Here is a 25,373-nt window from a genome sequence, read left to right on the forward strand (position 1 = left end):
CCCCATCATTCAGTCCAGACACTGAGATCTAGCTCTAAGGGAATCCTCACTTCTCTGAGAAGTGAGGTTAGAGGGAGCTAGGCAGAGGGCCTTCTTGGTACTGGTGCCCACATTGTGGAATGACCTCCCCTCAGATGTCATGAAGATAAGTAACTATCAGACCTTTAGAAAACGTCTGAAGGCAGCCCTGTATAGGGAGGTTTCTAATGTCTGATGTTTTATTATGTTTCTGTATATGCTTGAAGGTGCTCAGAGTGGCTAGGGTAACCCAGTCAGATGGGTGGGGTAAAAATAATAAAAATATTATTAGTATTAGGATCTCATTTTGTAGCTGGCTTCTGGGCTTTGCCCTTGCCTATTTGGCTCTCAATTGCTTTCTTGAGTGTCTTCACTATTTAAATTGTAAATGATCTATATTGAAAAACAAATCTGAGAAATGTCTATCAACTGATAAAATCATAGACAATTCCAACCGTGAGCTTTGAATTTCAGTATGTCCTTCCTTATCTTTGTGGTGAACAAATAACACCCATTCCCGGACCTCACTGAACCATTTGTTCCCACGTGTTGCCTGCGACATGAGTTGATGGCCTATAAATTCCTCCAGGTAAGCCTCTACCTGCATCAATTCCCTTGTTGATCCACCTCTGCTCTGAGTCTCCTAATCTTTCTAGCATGATGAAGGCACCCCTGAGTGCATGCCTCCTCTTGGCCCTGCTTTATCCAGGTAAGGTGCGGAACATTTAATAATATTTAGAGGACATTGAAGGGAACTTGCTGCTTGGGAGGGGAGGGAAGTTAGGGGAACACATCAACACCATAGAAAGCAAGGACTGGTGGGTTACCAAGAGAAAGTAGGGGAGAATTAAGTCAAGAGTATTTCTTGTGATGTCATACATATAAATGATGCCATACAGATATAGAATGAAATATCCCATTCTAACATGGAAGCTGCATTTCAACAATACACACAAAATAGTGGATCTCTCTCTCCCTCTCTCTCTCTCTCTCCCTCCCTGTGTGTGTGTGTGTATTGAGTGTTGTGTTGTGTTGTGTGTGTGTGTGTGTGTGTGTGCGTGTTTATAGATATGGGTATGTATGTCCACACAGACACACAGTTTGGCAATTAAAAAAGAGACAGAAACAACGTACTATTACAAATATTGTATCTGATGGAAAATCTGTGAAAAACCCTGCAGATATAAGAAAATGTTTTCAGAAATATTTCAAACAGCTGTATAAAAAAGCTGATGTTGTTGTTTAGTCGTTCAGTCGTGTCCGACTCTTCATGACCCCATGGACCAGAGCACGCCAGTCACTCCTGTCTTCTAATGCTACCCGCAGTTTGGTCAGATTCATGTTTGTAGCTTCGAGAACACTGTCTAACCATCTCGTCCTCTGTCGTCCCCTTCTCCTTGTGTCCTCCATCTTTCCCAACATCAGGGTCTTTTCCAGTGAGTCTTCTCTTCTCATGAGGTGGCCAAAGTATTGGAGCCTCAGCTTCACGATCTGTCCTTCCAGTGAGCACTCAGGGCTGATTTCCTTAAGAATGGATGCGTTTGATCTTCTTGCAGTCCATGGGACTCTCAAGAGTCTCCTCCAGCACCATAATTCAAAAGCATCAATTCTTCGGCGATCAGCCTTCTTTATGGTCCAGCTCTCACTTCCATACATCACTACTGGGAAAACCGTAGCTTTTAGTATACGGACCTTTGTTGGCAAGGTGATGTCTCTACTTTTTAAAATGCTGTCTAGGTTTGCCATTGCTTTCCTCCCAAGAAGCAGGCGTCTCTTAATTTCGTGGCTGCTGTCACCACCTGCAGTGATCATGGAGCCCAAGAAAGTAAAATCTCTCACTGCCTCCATTTCCTCCCCTTCTATTTGCCAGGAGGTGATGGGACCAGTGGCCATGATCTTCGTTTTTTTGATGTTGAGCTTCAGACCATATTTTGCGCTCTCCTCTTTCACCCTCAATAAAAGGTTTTTTAATTCCTCCTCACTTTCTGCCATCAAGGTTGTGTCATCTGCATATCTGAGGTTGTTGATATTTCTTCCAGCAATCTTAATTCCGGCTAGGGATTCATCCAGCCCAGCCTTTCGCATGATGAATTCTGCATATAAGTTAAATAAGCAGGGGGACAATATACAGCCTTGTCGTACTCCTTTCCCAATTTTGAACCAATCAGTTGTTCCATATCCAGTTCTAACTGTAGCTTCTTGTCCCACATAGAGATTTCTCAGGAGACAGATGAGGTGATCAGGCACTCCCATTTCTTTAAGAACTTGCCATAGTTTGCTGTGATCGACACAGTCAAAGGCTTTTGCATAGTCAATGAAGCAGAAGTAGATTTCTTTCTGGAACTCTCTAGCTTTCTCCATAATCCAGCGCATGTTTGCAATTTGGTCTGTAGTTCCTCTGCCTCTTCTAAATCCAGCTTGCACTTCTGGGAGTTCTTGGTCCACATACTGCTTGAGCCTTCCTTGAAGAATTTTAAGCATAACCTTGCTAGCGTGTGAAATGAGTGCAATTGTGCGGTAGTTGGAGCATTCTTTAGCACTGCCCTTCTTTGGGATTGGGATGTAGACTGACCTTCTCCAATCCTCTGGCCACTGCTGAGTTTTCCAAACTTGCTGGCATATTGAGTGTAGCACCTTAACAGCATCATCTTTTAAAATTTTAAATAGTTCAGCTGGAATACCATCACTTCCACTGACCTTGTTATTTGCAATGCTTTCTAAGGCCCATTTGACTTCACTCTCCAGGATGTCTGGCTCAAGGTCAGCAACCACACTACCTGGGGTGTACGAGACATCCATATCTTTCTGGTATAATTCCTCTGTGTATTCTTGCCACCTTTTCTTGATGTCTTCTGCTTCTGTTAGGTCCTTACCACTTTTGTCCTTTATTATGGTAATCTTTGAACGAAATGTTCCTTTCATATCTCCAATTTTCTTATAAATTTTTTTTATTGCGTTTCTTTCCATAATTTTATAGGTTTATAAACAAATAAAGTAGTTACAAGAAACAAATTTTCTCTTTTTTAACAACAAAAACAAAATAAAACTTGGACTTCCCCACCCCTTCCGATTCTGCGTTCTTTGCATTAACAATGTCAGCATTTTGTTACCTTATTTCATACCTTGTTGTAACTTTCGAATGTTATGTATCCAAATACAATATATTATATCTCAATTTCAATACCTTTAAAATAAACATAACATATTCAATTTAAATTGTCTCCTTTTCTCTTTTGTCACTAATTTTACCATTTACTTAATCATATTCGCAGAAGCTTAACGTTTCCTAATCATGCACTTTCTTAGGATTCATACAGCTTATAATATTTTTTCAGATAATCTTTAAATTTTCCCCAGTCCTCCTCAATTGTTTCTTTATCCAAATCTCGGATTCTGCCGGTCAGTTCAGCTATCTCCATGTAGTCCATCAACTGCGTCTGCCAGTCCTCCAGCGTGGGCAAATCTTGTGTCTTCCAACTCTTTGCAATGAGTATTCTTGCTGCTGTGCTAGCGTACATAAACAAAGTTCTATCTTTCTTTGACATTTTCTGGTCCACCATGCCCAACAGGAAGGCCTCTGGTTTCTTAGGGAAGGTATACCTAAATACCTTTTTCAATTCATTATAAATCATTTCCCAGAAGGCCTTCACTTTTGGGCAGGTCCACCAGAGATGGAAGAAAGTCCCCTCTGCTTCCTTACACTTCCAACATTTGTTGTCAGACAGGTGATGCATCTTGGCTAGCCTGACTGGGGTCATGTACCACCGGTATATCATTTTCATAATGTTTTCCTTCAAGGCACTAGATGCCGTGAATTTCATTCCGGTGTTCCATAACCTTTCCCAGTCTTCAAACATAATATTATGTCCAACATCCTGTGCCCATTTTATCATAGCAGATTTAACTGTCTCATCCTGTGTGTTCCACATAAGCAGCAAGTTATACATTCTAGATAAAATCTTGGTCTTTGGTTCTAACAATTCTGTCTCTAGTTTCGATTTCCCCTCCTGGAAACCAACCTTTTTATCCATTTTAAAAACCTCTTGAATTTGAGCATAATGTAACCAATCTCGCACCTTGTTTTTTAATTTGTCCTGGCTCTGCAACTTCCAACCGTCTCCAATTTTTTCAATTAATTCCCAATATTTCGGCCAATAGGCCTCCATATTGGGTCTTTTTCGAGCTTTGGCCTCCACCGGTGATAGCCACCTCGGTGTTTTACTCTCTAATAAGTCTTTATATTTCATCCAGACTGCAAAAATCGCTTTTCTGACAATATGGCTTTTAAACAATTTGTGAACTTTAACCTTGTCATACCATAGATATGCATGCCAACCAAATGCATTATCAAAACCTTCCAGATCTAGGACGTCGGTGTTTTCTAGCAAAAACCAATCTTTCAGCCAGCAGAAGGCTGCAGCTTCATAGTACAACCTCAAATCCGGCAGGGCAAACCCCCCTCTTTCTTTTGAATCAGTTAATATTTTATACTTTATTCGGGGCTTTTTGCCCTGCCAGACAAACTTAGATATATCCTTCTGCCATTTTCCAAAACATTCCTCTCTGTCCACGATCTGTAGGGTTTGAAACAAGAATAACATTTTCGGCAATACATTCATTTTAATTGCTGCAATCCTTCCCAACAAGGAAAGTTTCAATCTTGACCAAATTTCTAAATCCTTCTTTACTTCCAACCAGCATTTTTCATAATTGTCCTTAAATAAATTCAAATTTTTGGAAGACAAATAGATCCCTAGGTATTTCACTTTCTTTACCACATTTAATTCTGTTTCTCTCTGAAACCCCTCTGTTTCTGTAAGTGTCAAATTCTTGGTCAAAACCTTGGTTTTTTGTTTGTTCAACTTAAACCCCGCCACCTGACCAAACTCAGATATAAGTTCAAGAACTCTTTTTGTACTGGATTCTGGCTCCTGCAATGTCAAAACTAGGTCATCTGCAAAAGCTTTAAGTTTATATTGTTTCACTCCGACCTCTATCCCTTGTACCAGCCGGTCCTCCCTTATCATGTTCAATAGCACCTCCAGGACTGAAATGAATAAAAGAGGGGATAGAGGGCACCCTTGTCGTGTCCCTTTTTCAATTTTGAACTCCTCCGTCACCACATTGTTCACTATTAATTTGGCCTTTTGCTCTGAATAAATTGCTCGTAACCCATTTTCAAACCCCCGCCCCACTCCCATCCCTTCCAAGTTTTTCTTCATGAACATCCAAGATATATTGTCAAATGCTTTCTCCGCATCAACAAAAATTAACACCGCCCTTGTGTTCCTGTTAGTTTGTAAAAGTTCCAAAATATCGATGATGTTTCTGGTATTCTCATATAAATGTCTACCAGGGAGAAAGCCTGCTTGGTCTTTGTGAATTACTTCAATTAAAACTTTTTTAAGTCTACTTGCCAAAATGTCTGCAAATATTTTGTAATCCACATTCAGGAGTGAGATGGGGCGGTAGTTCTTGAGTTGAGTCTTTTCAGATTCTATCTTAGGTATCAATGTGATGAACGCTTCTTTCCACGTTTCTGGTGCCCTCTTCCCATCCATGATCTGGTTGCATACCTCCAACAAGGGTTGTGTTAAATAGTCTTTCAAAGTCTTGTAATATTTGGAGGTAAGCCCATCCGGGCCTGGAGATTTGCCTAGTTGCATGTTCTGAATGGCACTTTCAATTTCCTGGGTGGTTATTGTAGAGTTCAAGATTGATCTTTTATCTTGAGTTATTTTTGATAGTCCATTTGTCTTTAAAAAATGATCTATCTCTGATTCTTTCTGAGGCCCCTGTACATAAAGTTCTTTAAAATATCTGTGGAAGCACTTCCTAATTTCCTCTGGTTTCTGCACCGTTCTTCCTTCAATCTCTAGATTTGTAACTGTATTCAACTTTTGTCTTTTTTTCAGCTGCCAAGCTAGCAGCTTTCCACATTTATTTGCTGATTCAAAGGATCTTTGCTTCATCTGTTTTATTTTCCATTCAATCTCCTGATTAATCAATTTTGAATATTCTGCTTGATGGAATTTAATTTCTCTCAACAGATCCTTTGACTTTGGTTTAGTTCTCAATTTTTTCTCTCCTTGATGTATTTTCTCCAGTATTTTATCTTTCTTTCCATTCCAGAGCTTCTTCTTAATTGTATTCTGTTGTATCAGAAACCCCCTCATGACAGCTTTGCTTGCGTCCCAGATCGTTCTTTTTTCTACTGTAGTATTCAAATTTATCTCAAAATAGTCCTTTAATGTTTTTTGGGCCTTTTTCACAATCTCTTGATCTCTTAAAAGAGTGTCATTCATTCTCCATCTGAAGGAACCGGTTTGAGTAAGTCTGAGATCTAATTTCAGAGCGTTGTGGTCGGAGCATGTTTTTGGGCAGATTTCCACCTTTTTAGTCTTGGGTGCCAGCCCCCTGGAGGTCCAGATTTGGTCGATCCTTGACCAGGACAGGTGGGCCTCAGAGAAGAAAGTTCCTTCTTTACCTAGGGGGTTCTTTGTCCTCCATATATCAATCAAATCCAGATTGTCAGTCATTTCAAAAAAAGTTTTAGGCAGTCTGCCGTCTGATGTTAGATTTTGGTTATAAGACTTATCCATATGTGTAGACACCACTCCATTCATGTCTCCCATCATTATGATGTTAGCATAGTCCAGATAGTCCAGCAGCGTCTCATGCAGCTTCTTGAAAAATTCTGATTTCCCGTCGTTTGGAGCATAAATTCCTAGTATCAATATTTTTTCTCCTTGGGTCTGGATTTCAATTGCCAGAATTCTTCCATATTCATCTTTGAATAAAAATTTAGGTATCAGGCTCTCCTTAGCATAAATCACCACTCCTCTTTTCTTTACCTTGTCTGAGGAAATAAACTCTTGGCCTAGTCTTTTGTTGACCAAAACTTTCCTGTGGAGCCTGGTCACATGGGTTTCTTGTAAACAAATAATATCCAATTGTTCTTTCTTCAATATATGAAACAGTTTCCTTCTTTTCTCCGGGGAATTTCCGCCATTTATATTCCAACTGAGTAGCTGCAGAGACATCCTGAACTATTCTGTTACACCTAGAGCGGTGTATCTTCTTTTTCCTCTAATTCCGAGGGTTTAGGCGTCCCTCCGCCTGCTGGCAGAGTGGGTCCTGGTTTAAGTATAGGCCAAAGGGCTGCTGCTTCTTTTTGGAGATCTTCTCCGTGGTCGTGCTGGAACTTTTGTAGATCCTCTGGTAATCTTATTTTAACCTTCTTCTGTTTGTAAGTAAATGATAGTCCTTGTGGGAACTCCCACCTATAAGGGATTGAGTTAAGTCTCAACAACTTAGCCAATTCTGAATAGGTGGCTCTCAGATCCAATAGCTGTTTAGGAATATCTCGGTAGATTTCCACCCTTTTCTCTTGTATCTCAATTGAGTTTTTGAAGTGTAGGCCTAATATTTTGTCTCTCTCCTCTCTTGATCTCAAAGCTATTAGACAGTCTCTAGATCTATCTTTTCTTACCAATCTTCCCAGTCGAAAAGCCGATACTATTTTAAAATCACTTTCTTCTTTTAAGCCCCAGAACTTTGAAAATTCTGTTGTCAAAAATCCAATCAAATCTTCTTGTTCGATTTCTGGGACCGCCCTAAGCCTAAGATTAGTCTCCCGGTTTTTCAGTTCCACCAAAGAGAGATAGGTTTGTTGGTCCCCTATCTGTTTATGCAGAGGCTTGACTTCTGCTTTAACTTCCTCAACCTCTTTTTTAGCTGATGTTGCAATTTCAACGGCTTCCCCTGCCAATTTACGGTTCTCTTCCGTTGCTCCTTGCAATTTTTCAATTGCTTGGGTGTGTTGGGAAACCTGATCTGTCAATTTCTGGATCGAGGATGTAGCTTGGTCAATTTTTGTTGATTGGTTATCAATTTTTTGATTTAATGTTGACAATTGTTCCAAAACTTGTTTCAGTGCTGCCTCTGCTCCTCCTGATGCCATATCTTCCTCTTCAGATTTTTCAGGCTTTTCACTTTCTACTTTTTGTGTTGCAAGCACAGCAGGCACTGATAGTCTACGTCCCTGAGTTAAAGTTGTTTGCAAAAGCTGTGCCTGCTTTTTGGCTTTTTCTTTTTCCTTAGCTTCCTTAGCTTTGGCTGCTCTTGTCTTTCCTGTACCACTCATCAGTCAATGTTCAAGGTCAGATGTTGTAATCCCATGGGAAAGACAAGTCCAAATTTATAAACAGTCTGGAGAAAGAAAGTAAGCAAAAAAACTTTTCCCAGGCCTTTGTTATCCAATGTCCTCTAGGGGGAGTGCCACCAAAAGTTAGTAAGAAGAAGGTAACTTTTCCGCCATTAAAGTTTCCGTTTTCAAAAACAATTTTAAAAGCAAGTTAGTTCCAAAACACTAAGAAAAAAGTCCTGCAGAGCACTTTAAAACGTTTAACAATGTTCCAACAAGGTGCCTGCAATTGTATCCACTCAAACTAAATAAGCCCAAAAGTTGCACTTCAGTTACAAAAGTATCTGGAAGTTTGTAACAGTTCCGCAGTCAAGCAACTTCACCCGGCCACCCGAAGATTTGGGGTTAGAGTCTTCCCTCGCCCCATGGGGGACCGCTCCAAGTCCAATTTAAACTGTATTTTTTCTTCCTTTAAGAATAGAATTTCAAGTGTGCACGAAAGTCCCACTTTAAAGCCTTAAAGCTTCCCTGTTCACAGCGCTTTCCGCTCTTTAAACAGTCTGCTTTGATCTTATAAGCAGTGCCGGAAGACGGACTTCCTCTTTCTCGTCTCCCGGTTTCAGCCAAATTTCTTCAAGTTATTGTAACAAATCTTAAGTCCTTACTCACGGGTTTGCTGTTTCAGAGTAGTATTTTTTGGAAGAAAGGTCAGCGCTCATCCGTGACAGCCGCGCGGCTTCGCCTCCGCAGAAAGAGCGATGAACTCACAGCACCGCTCCCCCTCCTTCACTCCGGAGCCCCTTACGGGGTCCCTTCCGCGAATTTGGGGTCGCTCCAGGTGCCCGCCGAGTCCCACGGCCACGGACTCTCTCTGTCCGTGGTTTTTCTTGATGGGTTGCCGCTGCGCCGTAGCGAAACAACCCTTTTCTGCGGTGCCCCTCTTCAGAGCTCGAAGAGGTCCGCCATCACGGTTTCGCGCCGCCTCCGGAAGTCCTCATATCTCCAATTTTCTTGAACAGATCTCTGGTTCTTCCCATTCTGTTGTTTTCCTCTATTTCTTTGCATTGCTCATTTAAGAAGGCCTTCTTGTCTCTCCTTGCTATTTTTGGGAATTCTGCATTCAATTTCCTGTATCTTTCTCTATCTCCCTCACATTTTGCTTGCCTTCTCTCCCCCGCTATTTGTAAGGCCTCATTGGACAGCCACTTTGCTTTCTTGCATTTCCTTTTCATTGGGATGGTTTTCGTTGCTGCCTCCTGTATAATGTTTCGAGCCTGCATCCATAGTTCTTCAGGCACTCTGTCCAGCAATTCTAAATCCTTGAACCTGTTCCTCACTTCCACTGTGTATTCATAAGGGATTTGGTTTAGATTGTATCTTACCGGCCCAGTGGTTTTTCCTACTTTCTTCAGTTTAAGCTTGAATTTTGCTATAAGAAGCTGATGATCTGAGCCACAGTCAGCTCCAGGTCTTGTTTTTGCTGACTGTATAGAGCTTCTCCATCTTTGGCTGCAGAGAATATAATCAATCTGATTTCGATGCTGCCCATCTGGTGATGTCCATGTGTAGAGTCGTCTCTTGTGTTGTTGAAAAAGAGTGTTTGTGATGACCAGCTTGTTCTCTTGACATAACTCTATTAGCCTTTGCCCTGCTTCGTTTTGAATTCCAAGACCAAATTTGCCAGTTGTTCCTTTTATCTATTGATTCCCTACTTTAGCATTCCAATCCCCTATAATGAGAAGAACATCCTTCTTTGGTGTCACTTCTATAAGGTGTTGTAAGTCTTCATAGAATTGGTCAATTTCAGTTTCTTCAGCACCAGTAGTTGGTGCATAAACTTGGATTATTGTTATGTTAAAAGGTCTGCCTTGGATTCGTATCGAGATCATTCCATCATTTTTGAGACTGCATCCCAGTACAGCTTTCGCCACTCTTTTGTTGACTATGAGGGCCACTCCATTTCTTTTGCGGGTTTCTTGCCCACAGTAGTAGATATGATGGTCATCCGAACTGAATTCGCCCATTCCCGTCCATTTTAGTTCACTGATGCCCAGGATGTCAATATTTATTCTTGCCATCTCATTTTTGACCACATCCAACTTACCCAGGTTCAGGGTTCTTACATTCCAGGTTCCTATGCAATATTTTTCTTTACAGCATTGGACTTTCCTTTCACTTCCATGCATATCCGCAACTGAGCGTCCTTTCGGCTTTGGCCCAGCCACTTCATCAGCTCTGGATCTACTTGTACTTGTCCTCCACTCTTCCCCAGTAGCATGTTGGACGCCTTCCGACCTGAGGGGCTCATCATCCAGCGTTATATCTTTTATATGCCTGTTGTCTTTGTCCATGGAGTTTTCTTAATAAAAAAGTAAGGAAGATAAAGATAAAATTGAGCAATTTCTTAAAGCAAATGAAATGCAAAAAATTCCCAAGCATAAAAGGTTCCTATTTAATGCTATGATTACAAGACAGGAGGTTGAGATAGCAATAAATGAGATACAGCTAGGTAAAGCCCCAGGACCAGATGGTCTTTCTGCAAAATATTATAAAATTTTGAAAGATTGGTTAATTCAGCCATTAGCAGATGTGTGCAATAAAATTTTAAGAGGGGACAAAGCACCCAAAACCTGGAAAGATGCTTTTATAACCCTGATTCCAAAACCAGATCAAGATAGATCCGATGTAAAAAATTACAGACCGATCTCATTACTTAATGTGGACAATAAAATTTTTGCAAATATATTGGCCAACAGATTGAAAAAGGTTCTAACAGGTTATATTCATAAGGACAAGGCAGGTTTCTTGCCAGGGAGACATATGAAAGATAATATTAGGAATATAATTGATGTATTAGAAAGGTTGGAAGTGAAAAGAAATTGTAAAGCAATGTTAATGGTAATGTTAATATAGATGCTGAAAAGGCCTTTGACAATGTTTCCTGGTTATTTATGAAAAAAAAGTCTGGAAAGAATAGAGGTTGGACAGGAATTTTTAAACGGTATTAATGCGATCTATTTTGAACAAAAAGCAAAAATTATAGTTAATAATGTGGTATCAGAAGAAATAAGAATTGAGAAAGAAACCAGGCAAGGGTGCCCACTTTCCCCTCTGCTATTTATTTCAGTTCTGGAGGTTCTGCTAAATATGTTAAGGAAAGAGGAGGAGATATAAGGCATTGTAGTAGGTGTCGGGATCTCCGTTCAGCCAAGCTGATAAAGCTCATCTTCCTCTGAGTCCTTCGGAATCGCCCTCCCAACAAATAATTAATGACCTGAGCCTTTGATGAGGCTTCCAGGCACTTTCCATTCAGCAGAGAATCCAGCACAGGGAAGTGATGAGATTTATGGCTATATGCTATGCTTTATTTCTAAGCTACGCAGACAGCAAAAAAAATCCTATCTATGAGAGCAGAGAGCAATAGAACAAAGAAACAAAGGAAACAGGAAACCACTAACATCACATCCTGTCTCCCATGAGACTTCCAATAGCCTGGACTGTCTCTGGAATGTAAACATAGTCCTGTGACTCCATCAGCTGCTCAGTAGCAAACAGAAACTAATGGTAGGATCCAAGCAATATAAATTAAAAGCCTTTGCTGATGACTTGGTGTTAACTTTACAGGACCCAGAAACCGGTGCAATAAAAACACTGGAATTGATACAGGAGTTCGGGCAGGTAGCAGGATTCAAACTAAATAAGAGCAAAACCAAAGTTTTGGAGGGGAAATTAGATAATGAGGAAATAAAAATTCTCTTAGAAAAGGCCTTTCTTACTGATATTCTTCATCAGTAATTAAAATGAATGTCCTACCCAGAATGTTATTCTTGTTCCAATCAATCCCAGTGATAAAAGGATTAAAACAATTTAAGGATTGGCAGAAGACACTAGCAAGATTTGTCTGGCAGGGCAAGAGGCCAAGAATAAAAATGAAGATTCCTGGTTGATAAAAAAGAAAGAGGGGGCTTTGCTCTCCCAGACATAAAGATATATTTTGAAGCATCATGCTTAACATGGATAAGGGACTGGATAAAATTGGAAAACACAGATCTCCTGGATTTAGAAGGATATGACAACAGGTACGGGTGGCACTCGTACCTGTGGTATGATAAAGAGAGAGTCCACAGGGGTTTTTTGAATCATATAATCAGGGGACCATTATATGAAGTATGGGAGAGAAATAAGAGTTTGCTAGACAGGAAAACCCCTTGGTGGATATCTCCAACAGAGGTATTAATCATAAAAAACCCAATATGGAAGGAAGGAGAGCCACATATGAAGAGTTTCTTAGAAAAACGGACCAGGGTCTAAAATTAAAGAAGTATGAAGAAGTGGAGAATTTACTGACTGGGTGGCTGCAATATCATCAACTTAATGAGATACTGAAGGAAGACAAAAAGAGGTTGGGATTTGAGGACAATAAATCAAAATTCCATATAGATATTATAGATGGGAAAGACAAATTGCTGTAAAAAAAAAAAGACCTATTACTGAATTGGTACACTAAGGATGAGGAGGTAAAGGAAGCCATGATCAAATGGGCCATAGATTTTGGTTACAATATTGAATTGGAAGCGTGGCAGGAATTATGGAGTGAGAATTTAAAATTTACGACGTGCACGGCACGACAAGAGAATTTATGGGAAATGATTTTTAGGTGGCATCTTACGCCGGTAAAACTGGCAAAGATGTACAGAATGAAAAATAAGAAATGTTAGAAATGTGGAAAGGTAGATGGAGATCTCTACCACATGTGGTGGAAATGTGGAAAGGTGAAGGGCTTTTGGGATTTAATTTACAATGAGCTTAAAAATTATCTTTAAGTATACCTTTAAAAAAAACCCTGAAGCCTTTCTTTTGGGATTAGCGGGAAAGGAGGTTAAAAAGAAGGATAAGAATTTATTTTTGTATGCCACGACGGCAGCAAGGATTATGTTGGCCCAGAATTGGGAGACAAATGTAATACCAACTATTTCAGACTGGCAGGTTAAATTGATAAATTATGCGGAACTGGCTAGATTATCAGGGAGAATACGAGATCAGAAAGATCAGAAGTTTTCTGAAAATTGGAGTAAATATTTGGTGTATATAAGAGATAATTGTAAATCTTTAAAGACACTGGCAGGGTTTGATTAACTTCAACAGCATATGGTTAATTAGATAAACGAATAAAATACGAGATGTAATGAAACTATAAGATACTTACTGAAGGGGGGGAAAAGGAAGTCCGAAGTTCAGCAGAATTAAAGGTTGTATATGAGATCTATTTGTACAACAAATGTACATAATTGAATTCTGGTTGAAAATCAATAAAAATTTAATATTAAAAAAAGAAGAAAAGAAAAGATAGGCCTTGCTTTTGTGAAAAAAGTTAAGTATCTGTGTGTGAATTTATCAGTGAAAATTTTGATTTTATATAAAGATAATTATGAAAAATTATGGAATGAAATTAAGAGAGATCTTGAGATATGGTCAAATTTGTAACTTTCATTGATGGGCTGAATTTCGGTGGTTAAGATGAATGTATTGCCAAAGATGCTGTTTTTATTCCAAGGTTTACCAATCATCCATCCAAAGGATGAACAAGTTAAATCAGTAATGATTGACTGGGCAAGAGATGTAGGACATAATATAATGTTGGAGGATTGGGAGAGGTTATGGAAGAAAGGGGTTAAGTTTACTGCATGTATGATGTTAAAAGAAAATATTATTAAAATCATGTATAGGTGGTACTTAACCCTAGTAAAAATAGCAAAGATTTATCATAACAGTGATAATCTCTGCTGGAACTGTAAAGAAAAAGAAGGTATCTTTTTCCATATGTGGTGGACCTGCCCCAAGGTGAAAGACTTCTGGGAGAAGATTTATAATGAATTGGGGAAAAACGTTGAGATATACATTTATTAAGAAACCAGAGGCCTTTCTTCTTGGGATAACAGGTCTGGAATTGCCCAAGAAAGATGTTAAATTATTTTTATATGCCACGAGGGCTGCTCGAATTTTACTAGCTAAGAACTGGAAAATACAAGAATTACCAACTGTGGAAGATTGGCAGATGAAGATGATGGATTTCTTAGAGCTAGCTGACCTTACTGGAAGAATCCATGACCAAAAAGAAGAGGAATACCAAAAAGATTGGAATAAATTTAAAGACTATTTGAATAAATATTGTAACATAAAAAAATAGAAATCACTTGAAAGTACCAAATAGGCCTAGGATTAAATTAGGATTTATTAAATAAATGGGGTTCAGAAAGTAAGAAAAATGAATAAGTTAGATTAAAAATTGGAAATATTTTGGTTTAAGAATGATATTGGGAAGCTGTTACATATAGATACATGGAAATTCAGAAGGGAGGGAATGGAGGAAGTCAACCAATATGTAAATAAGTATGGATCTTTAAAGGATTAAGTTTGCTCTTATTGTTTAATTCAATTCAAAATCCTTTATTAGGCATAGCACACCGCACATTAACATACAAACATCATATATAGACTGTATAAAATACGGGCTCAGTGAACACAATTTATCCCAGTCCTAATCTTAACTCCAATAAATAAATAAATGTACATGGTTCAATGTGGCCGGATATTCCAGGAAATTTTACCTTCAGCTCCAAAAAGGGGTAGGAGCGTAATCAACTATTCTCTTATTGTCTATTTCTTTTATGGTAGTGGATAAGATGCATTGTTTTCTTTTTTTGATGCATTTTCTATTTCTTTTTTCTTTCTTTCTTTCTTTCTTTTTGTGCTATTTGTTCTGTTATGTGGCATAATTGTGGAAAACTTAATAATTTTTTAAATAAAAAAAATAAATAACCTACCTCACAGGAATCTTCTGGGGATAAAATTGGGAGGGGAGAACCATGTACACAGCCTTGAGCTTCTTGGAGAAAATGGCTGCAGATAAATAAATAAATTTGAAAAATTAGAAATTGAGAGCAAGAGAAATTGATAGATCTATTCATCTCTAGTCTAGGAACCTGTCCTCACACTGGCCAACCCAACCTCTTGGAAATAAGTAAGAGAGGTTAACCTCCCAACCTCTTGGAAATAGCTTCAAGAGTTTCAATTACTTAGTGTTTTGTTTATTTTATTTCATTCAATTAAAATGCTGATTATATCAAACCCCTTATAATTTAAAAGTTTTAATTCACTCACACATCCTCCTCTGTGTCTCCTTAAGCAAGACCAAATAATAATAATGTTAATAATAATAATAACCCATGAAGTAATATTTTGCTCTTGTCATCAGCATTACCTCTGAAATGCAGATATAGATTGAACAGGACGGGACTGACACATAAGGGCTATGCTGAAACAACTTGTGAGTCTTTTCAAGATTCCTGTGTTGCCAGTGCTCTGCGAACAAATATAGGTATGATTTACTTGACTTTTTGTCTTTTGCTGTTGGATTAGATCCAGGTTAAGATAGTTGAACTTTAAGGGCTCTACTGGTATATAGAAGTTTATGGTGGGGCAACTCACCTTTGAAGAGATTGAGGTGAGGAAGCTGTGGTTCTTCAGCTGTAGATGAATTAGAACTCCCATCAGCCTCAGCTAGCCTGGCCACCAATCAAGGATGATGGGAGATGTAGTCCAACAACATCTGGAGGATCACAGCTTCCCAATCCTGGCTGACATATGAAAATGGGGAATCTAACATTCCCTGATCACAACCAGTGGCTGAATTTGGGTACTGATCTCCAAGCTTGGAGAACTTGATTTGCATTAACCAGTAATCCCTGCTGATCCAAATCAATGAACTCCAGTTTAGTTTTGGTTATCAAACTAGAACAATAAAACTGGAATATAACCTGAATATCCCCTTTGCGATAAAGGACATTATAATTGAGATTCCTTTCACAGATTTATTTTAAAATAATCAAAAGCTGAGCAATCAGGTCACGATGGGAGATGAAGGTACTTCACACTTTGATGGCTCCCAATCCAATAATTTTGAAAAAATTATCAGTGATGAAATGATGAGGAAGGAACCAATATAAAGGAAGTATTCCTGTAGGTTACCTCTTAAAAAGGATTTCCATTACCCAGCTTGATTCAGAGTGGGCCCCATTTTGTAGTTCGCCTCAAGCACCAAAATGCCTTGAGGCAATCCTGGGTGGGATGGTGGTGCTCACTTGACCATATGTCCCAACATCACTGCTACATTTTTGGAGGGAGAAGGGCAAGGGGGCAGTGAGGTTGGTGCAGTGCAAGTTTCTTGTCAAGTGTATTGTGTTGGGCACACAGGAGTTCAAGGAAGCATTTTCCCCAACCTGCAAACTGTTATGATCGATTAGCAGAGAGAGTGCAGTGTTTGTCAGATGTCTTGTCAGATGTATAGGAGAAGGCATGAGCCTTTGTGCTACAAGTTTGACCTGAAATGCAGTTCTGCATACATTCCAAATTTAATGCAATTTACAAATTAATTGTAAAGTTTAAAAAATGAAAAATCCAATTCCAGCGCTGATATTTAAAAGTATTAATTTACCCCTGCAGTCAATTTATATTTTGTCACTGCAGAACCATAAAAACAGAGGCTGGTCATTTGGATGAAGGAGGCAGGAGACCTTTGCTTGTGGAAAGGGGCAGAATTCTTAAATGCCTGCAGAAAACTTTTCTGTTCCACCAGGGCTATGCAGATCATTAGGAACACATCTTTCCACATCGGTTAATTGGTATTTATTTATTTTAGAAGACATCTGAAGGCAGTCCAATTCATGGAAGTTTTTAATCTTTGAAGTTTTATTCTGTTTTTCATGTTCTGTTGGAAGCCACACAGAGTGGCTGGGGAAACCCAGCCAGAAGGGTGGGATAGAAAATAATAATAATAATAATAATAATAATAATAATAATAATAATAATAATACAATAATTTATATTTAATACGGTTTTTATTTTATCTTTTATGAATTATTACTGGAAAATATTTTGATATTTTCCCTTTTATGATATAGCCATGATATAAACAGCACCTAACTTTAGAAAGCCAAACTGAATAATACTTTCCATATTGTTAGTTGGAAAAGGTCCTGATTCAGGCATCAAAGAAAATTGGAACCATTACAATTAATGAGCCTTAGGAGCAATGGATCTGCATATTTCTTCCAGATCTAGATATTTCTTTCACATTCTTTTTCATAGGGAAATCCCAAGTGCAACTTTCAAATAGATGCTCGTCATCCCGCTATTGCTTCTCAGGTGATTACAGCTTCACTGCAGGGAATGGTAAATTCTTTCAGACAAAGAAGGACTGCTGCAACACTGACCTGTGCAACAATGCAACTCTCAGCCGTAAGTTTCTGCATCATTTTAGAATCCTTAGCATGTCAGGGTTGTGCACTGGATTTGGACAAGGCTAGTATTCTTAGTCAATTAGCAGTACTCAGAGGCACTGTGCCTTACTCAAATGGGTTGAGACAGCCCCAGATGGCTACAGGTTGGGTTGAGCAGTGCAGGACTATTAGGGCCTCTCAAGGGGTGGAGACGGAGAGGAAAGCATGAGGAACAACTGTGGAAAAGAGGGACCTACTGGGCAGCTAGATCACTCTGCCTGAGAAGGGATGGGTTGCCTCTCCAACTAGGCCTCTCCTTCTTCCTGGCCCTCAAAACAGCACCATGTAGGATCAGATCCTCCTCCTGATAGGTGGGAGGATCTGATCCTGCACAGTGCCAGTGCCCCTTGTCCCAGTCACGTTTTTGCTGGATGTTAAGATATTGTTACACACTGTCCATATATCCAAGTGATTTGAGATTCCAGAGGTACCTGGTGTGCTTTAACCCAGGTTATGTGTTTCCTGTGGGACCATAATGCACAACAGACACTGTGATGTCTTTATGATTTATGGGTTATATATAAATATATACAGCATGAGGCTTAAAATGAAGACATCCACCAGAAGATGTCCTGTCCCTCTCATAGGCACAGTAGCATCTTCACCTTGGCAACTTTCTTTTCTTGAGAACGGTCACATTCCACTTGTTCTAGATTTGCTAATCTAATTCTGGTCATATTACTACATATGGAGAAGCCTCCATTCCTTTGATGTGTTGCTGTGTTAATCTGTTATTTTAATGACCCACTTTCCCCAAATGGTCACCTCAGAAGTAGATTGGTTCAGAGATAAGTCATGTTAATTTCCTAGGATTAAGAGGTGTCTAAAGAGACACAATTTAAGAATTTTGCCCAGATTATTTAACCCAGTGGATGAGTAAAAGCAACAACAATAACAACAAATCTGGTCGAAGAATACAAATTTCAAGACACCTTTATAACACTTCCTATGCACAATTAGCCTGTGAACAATCTATTTCAACCAATATAATTGGATATCTAAGGTCATTAACAGCTCATAATTAATTTATGGTCCCTTCAAGTTAACTTTCAATTGAATATTCCAAAAATGAACCTTACAATCCACCTATTTTATTCAGGTGTCCTCCTAAATCACCCTTGAGCTGGTTCTGGTCAATTTTTTAATTGGGAAAATAAGCACTATTTAAGCTTGGAGTTATGAGTGTGCATAAGATAAGTCCCTATCTTACAGTGTTCTCTTAAATTTATTTGTTTTATTTATTGTCTTTATATACCACCCTATACCTGGGGGTCTCAGGATGGTTCACAGAAACTCATGGATAGCTCATTGTTAAAGAGCAGGAGAGAGTGAGAATCTCCGTACAAGAAAAGGGGACTAAGAGCCTATATTTTCAGAGAGGTTACACCATAATAGATGACATGAAAACCTTCAGGGAGATTGAGAAGGAAAAGAAAGTTCACAGTGCCCCACCTCAAATTTGGTAAAGGTCATTCATCTCAGACACCAGTGGTGACTTTGTCCTATGGTCAGCCCTGAATGCAGATTGTGTCTTGATCATATTTTATTCAAGAGTACTTGCAGCTACGCAACCAAAACTGTAAGGCCCTAGGGTTCTTTTCAAAAATATAACATACAGATACAAAAACAAAGTGATTAACATGCTCACTATACTTTGGATTTTGGCAGTTCCTGATCGCAACATGCTGGCTGAAAATGGTCTGCAATGCCCATCCTGCTTCTCCAAAGGAGAGGAAAAGTGTGAAAGTGAGAAGACCATCAACTGTCTTGAGAATGAGACCCAGTGTGTTGATTTTCAAGGAACTCTTAATTTCGGTAACGTTGCTACTCAGACAGGGGAGAAAGGCCGACTCATTGGCTAGGTCATGCAGATTCCCTCCTGCTCTCCCTTACATCCTCTTCCTTTCCCTTTCATGTTGCTGGAAAAGTGATAGGAATCATATCTCTCAATGGCCCCACTCTGCATCCTTCCTCAGTGTTTTGTTAGAATAACTCAGACCATAACTGCAAGGATATATAGTTGTGCATCAGAATTTCTGCTCTCTTCTGACTGCACCTTGTCTTCCACACCACTAGCATTCTTTTGAGGCTGCATCACACTGAGTGTTGTTTCCAAATCTTGCTGTGTGGCCACAGCATGTGGCTTTAAACATGTCCAGGAGATTGCAGTGATAGAATTCCTCCCATTTTATTGCAACTCACTTCCCCTCAAGAATTTGATTTGCTTAATCTAGTTAATTAGGCCTATTCTCTGATCCACTAATTTCATTATATTTTATAAATATAACCTGTTTATTAATAATCTTTGTGTCTCGAGACTCCTTTGGGTATGATGGCAATGTTGATTTACATCCGAGATATTTTTTTACCTGAACTTCTGATGTTGAAAATTTTGTATATTCATATTCTGATGAAATTATGAAATTTTTCTGATTTCTTAAATATATACAGTTTAAACTAACTTATTAAAATTCTCATTTACCATCACAAGCACAATCTCCAATTCCTGGATAAAGGACTAATGTCAACATTTTTTCCCCTCCCCCCAGCTCTCTTTCTGCAGCACCATGATTTCACTTTCCAAGGTTGTGGAACAACAGATTTTTGTGCCATCCAGAGAAATGAAAGAAGAATAATCAGAATTGGGAACTTTATCCTTCTTGTTAAGCAAATAAACTGTTATAATGCTTCACGAATCTCACACCAGCTTGAACATGAAGGGTGAATAGGACAGTGTAGACCTTCTCCTTGTTTATTACAAAATCCATAGCAATGAGAGGGAAGTGGAGTCCTAGCGGTGAAATCCAGGACTCAGGATCTCTGGTTCTTACTTTTTTCATTTTGGTGGTGGAAAAGGAAGGCAAGTGGCACAGAAAAAGGGATTAAAATTGCCAGTTTGCATTTCTTGATGTAGAAAATATTGATCTGGTGACATCTTTCCTATTCTGATAAATTGAAGAGGGCTCTGGAAGCTTCTTTGTGTGAAAGAAACAAGCAGAAGGTTCCTTCAGAGAAGCTTAGTACAGCTGGGTTAAACTGGTTTTGTTATCTCTTCTTCAAGGTCATACTGACTATAGTATGAGGCCTGAAGGAGTCTAGGTTTCACTTTCTCTTTCTATCTATCTTCCTTATATAGTGTTCCGTATATAGTGTTAAGGTTTAGACTTATTATAAGTTCTTGTAAGTTTAAGTTAAGTCTGCTGCAAATGGATTTCTTATGGACCATGCCAATCCTGAATGTATTGGATTTGTGACAATTATGCTCATTTGCCTTCAGTAGCCGCAAAGCTCTGCTGGATAAAATGTTAACTGCCTGTGGTCTATTTTTTGGTAATCCTGAAATGTGCTTAAGTTTTTACTCTGCTAACTATACGTTGGGATCTGCTCTGGATTAATACTGAATAGAATTTCCATGACAGGAATGTGGGGATTGTGGATTCTAACTACAAAGAACCTGGTAGTGTATCATTTTAAAATGGTTGCATTCTATTATGTTCATTACAATAGAAAATAAATGGTTATGGGAAATAAAATGTTGGTTCTCAGATCTGTTTCTTTCACACACAAATGCAATTATTATTTGTTTGTTTAGCAGAAGTGATTATGAAATACATCAAACAGGATGAAAACAAAACAAAACACATTGAACAGTAAAAATCATTATTAAAATCAGATGCTTTGTTAGATGCGAAGTTTCTCCTCTGAAGAATTTAACTTAGGGCATTTTTTTCAGCCAGAGTTCACTGGAGCTCAGCTCCATCATCTCTCAGGTGGGTTCCATTGCCATTCTAAGTGAACAATGGAGAAGCTCTGGCACAGGTAAATCTAGAAAAATAGCACTGATCCCCAAAAATGTTTCTCCTTATAATTGTCACTGTAAGGGCAGAATAGACCACTTTTTCAGAGGTATAAGGGGACTTGTCCCTTAATAAAAAGTTAATCATAAACCAATCCATCTCTCAATTGGGAGATTTAAATATTTGAACAAAGCTTCTCTTAGGTCCTCATAGATGGGACAAACCAGTAAGTAGTTGGGTAAATATGCAGGCATCTTACCTCCACATAAGGAAACATTTTCTATGTAGGGGATCCGGTGATAGCATCCTTCAACTATGACAGAGTTCATACACTGGAGTCACAGAGCTGTAAAACTTCAATCCCATTTGGTATTTGTGATGTTGGTTAAGTAGTGAGGGTCAGGGGGCTGAAAGGGACGTTTGGCATACCAAGGTGCAGGATGGTCCCATCCATGCGGAAATGTGTGGTGACCATCATAGGCCACTGGATCCATGAGAGCAGAAGATCCGGCCTCCAAGGAATTCCTTGCCCACTGCCGCTGCCACAGTGGCAGACAGCTGCACTGAATTCCTCAGAGACCAGATTTGCCCCTCCCACATTAATCAGGTCACCTCTTAAGTGACCTCTTAGGCAATAGGAGGTGGTGCTAGTCTCCTTCCATCCCTGTTTCCTGTGGAGATCTTTATTCCTCACTCCTCGCATTGTTCCTGATTTCAATTTTCACTCACCGCTTATTCCCTGGAATGGGGAGGCAGCCTTGCCAAGGAGCACATTTCACCAGACAGACAGAAGTATGATGATGATGATGATGATGATAATAATAATAATAATAATAACAACAACAACAACAACAACAACAACAACAACAACAACAATTTATTATTTATACCCCGCCCATCTGGCTGGGCCTCCCCAGCCACTCTGGGCGGCTTCCATAGAAACCAAAAATACAGTAAAATATCACACGTTAAAAACTTCCCTGAACAGGGCTGCCTTGAGATGTCTTCTGAATGTCAGGTAGTTGTTTATCGGTTTGACATCTGCTGGAAGGGCGTTCTACCAAGAAGGCCCTCTGCCTGGTTCCCTGTAGCTTTGCTTCTCGCAATGAGGGAACCGCCAGAAGGCCCTCGGAGCTGGACCTCAGCATCCGGGCAGAGCGATGGGGGTGGAGACGCTCCTTCAGGTATACTGGACCAAGGCCGTTTAGGGCTTTAAAGGTCAGCACCAACACTTTGAATTGTGCTCGGAAACGTACTGGGAGCCAATGTAGGTCTTACAAGACCGGTGTTATATGGTCTCGGCGGCCGCCCCCAGTCACCAGTCTAGCTGCCGCATTCTGGATTAGTTGCAGTTTCCGGGTCACCTTCAAAGGTAGCTCCACGTAGAGTGCATTGCAGTAGTCCAAGCGGGAGATAACTAGAGCATGCACCACTCTGGCGAGACAGTCCGCAGGCAGATAGGGTCTCAGCCTACGTACCAGATGGATCTGGTAAACAGCTGCCCTGGACACAGATTTGACCTGTGCCTCCATGGACAGCTGTGAGTCCAAAATGACTCCTAGGCTGCACACCTGGTCCTTCAGGGGCACAGTTACCCCATTCAGGACCAGGGAATCCTCCACACCTGCCCACCTCCTGTCCCCCAAAAACAGTACTTCTGTCTTGTCAGGATTCAACCTCAATCTGTTAGCCACCATCCATCCTCCAAACGCCTCCAGACACTCACGCAGGACCTTCACCGCCTTCACTGGTTCTGATTTAAAAGAGAGGTAGAGCTGGGTATCATCCGCATACTGATGAACACCCAGCCCAAACCTCCTGATGATCTCTCCCAGCGGCTGCATGTAAATGTTGAAAAGCATGGGGGAGAGGACAGAACCCTGAGGCACCCCACAAGTGAGAGCCCAGGGGTCTGAACACTCATCCCCCCCCCACCACTTTCTGAACACGGCCCAGGAGGAAGGAGCAGAACCACTGTATGACAGTGCCCCCAGCTCCCAGCCCCTCAAGACGGTCCAGAAGGATGTTATGGTCGATGGTATCAAACGCCGCTGAGAGATCCAGCAGAACTAGGAAACAACTCTCACCTTTGTCCCTAGCCCATCGGAGATCATCAACCAGTGCGACCAAGGCTGTTTCAGTCCCATGATGAGGCCTGAATCCCGACTGGAAGGGATCCAAATGGTCCGCTTCTTCCAGGCGTGCCTGGAGTTGTTCAGCAACCGCTCGCTCAATCACCTTGCCCAAGAATGGAAGATTTGAGACTGGGTGATAGTTGGCCATTGTGACCGCATCTAAAGATGGTTTTTTAAGAAGCAGTTTAATAACCGCCTCTTTCAGCGGGTCTGGGAAGGCTCCGTCACAGAGGGAAGCATTCACCACCCCACAAAGCCCATCGCCCAGTCCTTCCCGGCTAGCTTTTCTAAGCCAGGATTGGCAAGTATCCAGGAGACAGGTGGTTGGTTTCACTCGTCCAAGCAGCCTGTCCACATCCTCGGAGGTAACAGATTGCAATTGATCCCACTCAGCTTGACTAGACAAAACTCTAGCACTCTCCCGCCCCGGCCCTGCTCCCACGGTGGAGTCTACTTCTTCCCGAATCTGAGCGATTTTATCTGCAAAAAACTTTGCAAAATCATTCCAGGAGAACATGTGGCCCGTACTGGGCCCCGATGCTGCAGGTGGTTCCGCTAAATTGTGAACCACCTGAAAAAGTCTCCTGCTGCTGTTTTCTGCAGATGCAATAGAGCCGGTGAAGAAATTCTTCTTTGCCGTCGCTATCGCCACTTGGTAGGCTCGACATTGAGCTCTAACCTGTGTCCGGTCAGATTCGGAATGAGTTATCCGCCACCGGCGCTCTAGCTGTCTCAACGATTGTTTCATTGCCCTCAGATCTGTGGAAAACCACGGGGCTGTCCGGGCTCCATGCAATCAGAGAGGGCGCTTCGGAACCAAACAGTCAATAGCCCTGGTTAACTCCACATTCCAGCGGGCCACCACGGAATCAGCTGAAAGGCCATCAACATGGGATAAAGCATCCCCTACCGCTCTCTGGAATCCATTTGGATCCATTAAGTGGCGGGGGCGGACCATCCGAATTGGTCCCACCTCCCTGCAGAGGGGGTGGGTCGCGGAGAAGTCCAGTTGCACCAGGAAGTGATCCGACCATGGCACTTCTTTCATTTCGCGTTTACTTTTACTTAGTGTCAGATCACCAACATCCATAGAGGTAAACACCAGGTCCAAGGCATGTCCGCGGCTATGGGTTGGGCCAGACTTATTCAGGGACAGCCCCATGGAGGCCTCATCATGGCACACAAATCATGCTTTAACATATGAGATTTCATATGACAAGGTGCCACCTCAATAGCTAACTCACACAGAATGTCCCAAGAAATATCCTAATCATCAATAATGCATAGCATTTCTTTATCCCATGATGGAGGCTCTCTATTGTTAAAAGTCAGCATCTCCTTGAAACTTCCACCCCCCTTTAAAATTTAGCCAATACCTAAGGGAAAGGATATGCACTCTGGCCTTCACTGAACAAACACCAATTTACATAGGAGGTAACTCCTGGGGGCAAGGGTCCTTCACCCCCCCCCCATAAAATGTCTGAGGGAGCTGGTCCCTCCCAAAGTTGATGGGCATTGCCATTAACATGGTATGCATGCACTGCATTCTATGATTGATTATGCAGGGCCGGGCTTACCTTCAGCACCCCATATTTTATTCAAGGGGGCACTACTGCCAACTTCCAAAAGGAGAAGCTTTGAGCAGCTCAAATATAGTGCAAACATATTTATTCCATGGTATTTACAGATTCAGTTTTTTAGGGTATCCCCATATTTGTGCACCATAATAGATTTATGGGATGAGTTTGAGTTCATAAGTTTTGAGGGCTGGGGAAATCTGTCTATCCCCTTTACTCCAACAGAACCTTGACAGAGAGTTCACTGTAAATACAATGCATGGTATTTACAAAGTGCTAATTCCAATTGAAAAGCATAAACCTAGATAATTAAAGGATTTCACCTGATCAGTGAGGTGCTCCTCAAGTTGCCACTTGTGTTT

The 25,373-nt window shown here is 40.5% G+C and overlaps 1 long non-coding RNA gene across 1 annotated transcript; it reads left to right on the forward strand.

Annotated features, from left to right (window-relative positions):
* Positions 1-17,338: 17,338 nt before the first annotated feature.
* LOC310684946 lies at positions 17,339-20,148 on the forward strand. Its single transcript, XR_014514995.1, has 3 exons — positions 17,339-17,461; positions 19,171-19,317; positions 20,052-20,148. It is a non-coding gene; the product is annotated as an uncharacterized lncRNA (long non-coding RNA).
* Positions 20,149-25,373: the final 5,225 nt, after the last annotated feature.

The sequence above is a fragment of the Podarcis tiliguerta genome, assembly GCF_965153285.1.
Source record: "Podarcis tiliguerta genome assembly, chromosome: 8".
Taxonomy (NCBI): Eukaryota; Metazoa; Chordata; class Lepidosauria; order Squamata; family Lacertidae; genus Podarcis; species Podarcis tiliguerta.